Genomic DNA, 6,459 nt, shown 5'->3' on the forward strand with positions numbered 1-6,459 from the left:
ACCACATCTTCTTTTTTATATTAACTTATTATACTATACTTTTATTATTAACTCTTGGATTCCGATACCATAAATAACTTCAAACATTTACTAAACTCTTACAGGTATACAGAACTGATAAGAAAATTCGGCTTCACCAGTAGAAACTTACTTAGAATAGTATTTCCCATCTTTAATTTTACTATACTAAAATCATCGAACCTTTAAACTGACTTTAGGTTATAAGTAAATGTTATCTTATTGATTTTGCAATAAGATCTTTATATATTGTTTACTAGTAACGATGTCGCCATCAAAAAATTAAAACATATTTAATTTGTATTCTTTTGGAATTTTTTTTTTTTGGGGGGGGGGAGGATATTTAAAACAAAAACCAAGTTTACTCTATGAATAGCATTATCTATACATAATATGATACATATTTATTATAAGGTCAAATTGTAACTATCCTTCTATCTGTCGATACTTTTACTACGGCATTTGACAAGTCCTGTCTTCTTTAACTGTCTATGGCGTTAAAAGCTAAATCGCTGATATGTGTTTTAATTGATTAAGTCTCTTATGCATGATTTTTTATCATTAAATGTTGATGGCTTTTGACTGGATTTCAACAACTGCGAGCACTTGCAAATCGTTCTTTTGTGTTTATTTGATGTTGACGCAGTTTTTAATGCATATCTGATTTTCAATGTTTAATTATTTTGTGTTACATCTTGTCTTACTATTTTAACTATGTACCATCTAATATGCCGATAAATTTTCACTTATGTTTTCGTATTGTGAACAACAAGTTCATTAGATTTTACAAAAGGTTACTTCCGTACTCCTATATACACAATAATAATATTTATATTGACCTGTGTACTTTGTTTTATTTAACGCCTTTTTGTACTAGGTTATTGTTGTCTTTTCGACACTTCATCTTTTTTTATAAATATAATATCAATATTGTGTCATAGATCAAACTTATTCGTTTTATGTTTAAATGTCTTTTTTATTGAGTCAGCCATTTCTATTGGTAATTTTTAGTGTGTCTTTTTATGTTGTAATAGGCGAGCGTCGGAGGTTTTTAATCCACCTACCTAACACACGACTATATGATATATCTGTCCGTCTGTCCGTCTGTCCGTTTGTCCGTCTGTCTGGCTGGCGTAAACATGTCGCAGCGTAACTTGAGAACGACTTATCCAAATTTCATGAAACTTAATATAATTGTTTCTTATGATGGTCAAATGATCTGTATACTTTTTGGTGAAAATAAGATTTAAACTTTTTGAGTTACGGCACTTTGTAACTAAAACAGGGGTGTGTTTTTCACGTCGCACTGTATCTCAAAAACTATTCTTGATTATGGCTTAAAACTTTAAAGACTTCTTAGTTATATTAATCTTAATATCTGTATACTTTTTGGTGATGATTTAAAATTTCATTTTTGAGTATTGAGTATTTTGTAAAAAAGGGCAAGGGTTTTTTTTACATGTCGCGCCATATCTCAAAAACGATTTATGATTATTGCTTAAAACTTTACACACTTCTTTGTTATATTAATCTAAAGATCTGTATACTTTTTGGTTTTTTTTCAAAATTTCATTTTAGTGATATTTAGTTTTTTGTAAAAAAAAACAGAGTTGTGGGTTTCACATGTTCTGCCGTGTCTAAAAAACAATATATGGTTATTGCTTAAAACTTTCTCAGAAACTATTTAAGTTATTGCATTAAACTTCCACACAAGACGTCGGGCGTATCATGCGTTCATGGCGTAGCTGTTTATTGTTTCTGAAATAATTAAAAAAAAGTGTTTAAAATGAAAAAATGTCGTATTTTTATGAAAATCATATTTTTTACGGGAATTGACGCAAAACGCTCGGTAATATTCAATTTTGCGTTGAAAACACACAAACTCGTTTGGTTTTGTATTAATAACATATGTAACTAGTTTTTTTAAGTTCTAATGTCTCTCCTAACGTGTTTTTTTATACCGACAAAATATTGATAAATCTATATTAAAACATATCGTAAAACTGCTTTAAAGCACATATTTACCATGTTTACATGTTTACAACAAAGTAAGAAATACATGTTATTTTGGTCTCCTGTTCGTTCGACAGTTATAAATACATTATGATTTAATTGTCTTAAGATTGCCAACCACGTCAAGGTTGAAGATCACTAGATCACATGGTTGCTTTTTTTTTTTTTTTTTTTTTTTATTATTTTATTTTTAACTATCGCTATCATCGCATACGGAACTTAAGTACACACCCATTTATTTCAGCGTGTAGAGTTATTACAAAAACACAAACTTAATAATAATATACATATTTACATTGAATAACAGTGAGGCAAATTAAACTTTATGTTGCCCTTTGCTCAAATGCACAAGATTTCGCTATTAGTAAATGGTATCGTTTCTATCTTCATCATCGTCATTCTTTTGATCTTCGAGGTCGATGTCCTTTTTAGAATATATATTTTGGAAGGCATCATTACCCTGACATCGACAAAGCTTAGTGCAAGACATCTGCTGCTGTCGGCCAATACATGACTTGCTACATATATATTTCCCCTTGAAAGACATATTAAATCTTGCAGGAAATCGGACGTCATCATGCCTAAAAAGTATACTGGATCCGGGCCATGTGAACCATGTAAACCATGTGAACTTCTTTTCCATCCGTATTCATAAGGAGCCAAAGGATGATCGAGATGTGAAGATGTTACCTAGTAAAGAGATTTACTTAACTCATCGATTGGTATGTACCTTCTACAGTCTAAAGAGAATTAGTTGACCCCGTCAGAAACCACATTAGTTCAGTCGACACAAGTACCTTGAAATGATGAACATAGAGCACAAGAACAACTGTATCGGACTATGATTCATTCCCTTATATTCAACTGCTGAAATATTTTATCAGAGTGTATAACATGAAGCAGGATTCTTGTGTCTGCTTCTTCGTGCGAACAGAAAAGGTATGTTAGATCTATTACATGCTCATTAGAGAGTTGTCGCACTATTTATGGATTGGAAAATGCACCGACAAGAACTTAACATTTATTTGCCTCCTGGAACATATCAGACAAATTGGTGCTCAGATAACCACAAAGGAAAGTAATCAGAGCTTGCTTGTTTTTGTTGCTTGATAGAATTTTTTTCCAGTCTGGAACAGTTCGGCCTTCAGCGATATGATAAACCTTTTGCGTAGATGTTGTTGCCGATCGTCTATGACGCTCTGTTGATTTTATGGAATGTTCTGTGTCATAGCGATCGAAGACAGCAACAACCTTGTCTGTGTATCGGAAGCATGCTTGTACCTGCATAATGTAAGATTTGGCCAAGACTAAAAATGTGGACATCCTTTTAACATCAAATGACCGAACTAAGCTCATGCCATCTCTTATTAGTACGGTAGCACTGTGGTCGAATGAAGGAATGTTATGGACTGATCCTACTAAATTTCCCAATTCATGGGCAAGATCAGACTTATTTCTCTTCCTCATCGTCATGAAATAATGCAGTGGGAATTGGACAAATTTTCACAGATACGTCAACTCTACATTTAGTTAGAGATAGTGCACGTCTAAACACAAGCTCGGGATTCAAATGACCTGTTACAACTTTACCAGATTTGCATTTTAGTTGTACTTTGGGGCTCATATCTTTAAAGGTCTTCAGTCCTGATCTTTGGATGGGATGGTAAAAGCTACCTGTCTTGTTTGTTGATAGAGATAACTGAACAAATATCTTCATTTTAGTTTTCAAGTTTCAACTGTTTTTAACAGTGAATTTTCAATGTCGTGACTTGCACGGGGACGAGTTGAAATGTTAATAAGCTGAGGAGAGTGATTATCAACGTCTAATGGATTTGTCATTCTTTGTGTTATATAAACAATTAGATCTTGTACACGCTTTTCATCCCTTTTCATTGCAGCTGGTTTTGCTTCATCGTAACATTGGTCATGAACCTGGATAGGACACGCACGTGCTTTCATCGTCGATGTTATCTGACTAAGCTCATGCCTTGTAAGATATCATCTTATCAATAAAGCTTCTTCCTTGTTAAATCAACAATGCCTCTAACGTATCAACCTCACTCAAAAACAACCTAAACACATCATCTTGTCTTTGCCTTAAAGCATTCATAAAAACCTCTAACAGTTGTCATACTGAGAGACTCTTGTGTAATATTTTGACATATTATACAGCGTTGCCATTTTATGGACATGCGACCGTGTTTCATTGGAGGTGGTGCAAATTTCACAGGACTTGGACACTCATCCATGATGAGTAATTATGATAATATTTAAAAATATACTATTCTATAAAATGCAGTCTGCTGCTTACATATCACATGCCAATATCGTTAGTAATGCTTAAGATGGTCTTTCGGTAACACATATACGAATATTTATTTAGTAATATGTTAAAACACGACTTCTGTGTTGGCAACTAAAATGTAACATGTGTATATTAGATATTCGATTTATATAAATTTTGAGCGTCTGTGATAAACACGGTACAGATCCAGAATACCGTTTAATAATGCAGATTTTAATGAACTCGTCAAACATTTATCATCCATCATTGAGCTTCGATGTGTGCCGCAATCTTTTCAAGGTATATGGAATTTATAAAAACAAAACATATGAGAGTTATAATAAGTCAGTGATTCTGACAATCTTAAAATATATGATATTTTCTTTACATTGTAGGGTTGGTCTGACAGAAGCCTCTGAATTAACTTTTTTTCATAAAATCTTCTTTTTTTTTGGATTCGGTGTGCTTTTAGAAAGTAGTGAAAGTTATCTTAGATAATAATGAATAATATATTTACACCAATGCCGATATTTTCAATGTTAAATGTCACCGTATACTCAAAAGTATTTCAACATGTCTGTGTTCTCGTGAGATTTGCAAGAAACGTGACCATAAGGACCTTTGACGACCACCCAAATCGTATGCTCTAGAAGTTTTTCTTTCAATTGATACCAAAATTAGCTGTGTGTTAGATAGGTGCATTAAAAACCTTAACGAGTGGCTTTTTCTCAAATGGCGCTCACCTATAATATTACACTACCGTTTCAGGTTTATGGGAAGCTTGTCACCTGTTAAAACCTTTACCCCCAGCTGCATTTTAACGCCAATGTCCGTAGACAGGAACCTGTTGTCCAGTTGTTGTTGTTTGTTAGAGATGTTAATAAGTGTTACTCATTTCTTATTTACTTATATAGATTAGACAATTGATGTTCCTGTTAGAATTATTATTCTACAGTCAATAAATGGTCCTTTATAGATTGCTTTTCTTTGTGAACTAAGGCTATGTGTTGAAGGATTTCTTTGATCTATAATTGTTAACTTTTTATACATTGTGACTTGGATGGAAAGGATTCTCAATGGCTCTCATACCACAATTTATGCATATTTTAATGCATTTGTATTTAGGCTTGTTTAAGGCATATTACGTATATACATACGTTTATAATCACCCTTCTTTCAATTAAAAAAATCTGTTTGCGAAAAGTTATATAGACATTGCTACTGTCGTTTTGCATATGATCAACAAAGACAGCGCATCCATATGATACACTTTTTTTTTTTATCTTTCTTTAGTTTCACCAACTGTCATTTATAACCAGAGATCTTGAAAAACTATCAGACAAATAAAACAGCGTTATAATAAACACATATTGACTGGTTTTTTTTATATGAGAAGATGTGGCATGAGTACCAATTAGACAACTCTTCGTTCAAGTCGCAATTGGTAAAAGTAAACCATAATAGGTCAAAATACGGTCTTCAACACCGAGCCTTGGCTCACACCGAACAGCAAGCTATAAAAGACATAAAAAATTACTATTGTAAAACCATTCAAACGGGAAAACCAACGGTCCAATTTATATAAAAACAATAGAAACGAGACACAGTTATGAACCACATAAACAAACGACAACTACTGAAATTACTGACTTAGGAAAGGTACATGAATGTATATATAATAGAAAGTAATAACTGTGCGAAGTTGTTTTGATTTCTTTGAAAATTATTTTTTTCAGTAAACGCTGAATGGCTGTTTATGAGAAAAGTAGCAGTAAATGATAAACGGTCTGCTCTGAAATGATCAGAAAATCCATATATAAAGATGTATTATCAACATTCCTTTTTCTATTTAATAAGATGCAAAATACGTACGATAATTCCAAATGCGGGTCATAATCTTATAAATTTATAATATATTTCTTTATCATAAAGATTGTTTATTTCTTTTTACAAGCTCATATATCTTTAAATTGATTCAAATATACCTATCAACAGCTGATATTAACATGGAGCTCCATACAATATATCACAGTTATTAGTCTGAAACTGATTACTGTACAAAATAAACAAACAAATGATTACCTTAAATAGATATTCCGAAAAGACAGCAACTTAACAACACAAATAACTAGAGGACATCTAGA

This window comes from Mytilus galloprovincialis, chromosome 13 (assembly GCF_965363235.1).
Source record: "Mytilus galloprovincialis chromosome 13, xbMytGall1.hap1.1, whole genome shotgun sequence".
Classification (NCBI taxonomy): Eukaryota; Metazoa; Mollusca; class Bivalvia; order Mytilida; family Mytilidae; genus Mytilus; species Mytilus galloprovincialis.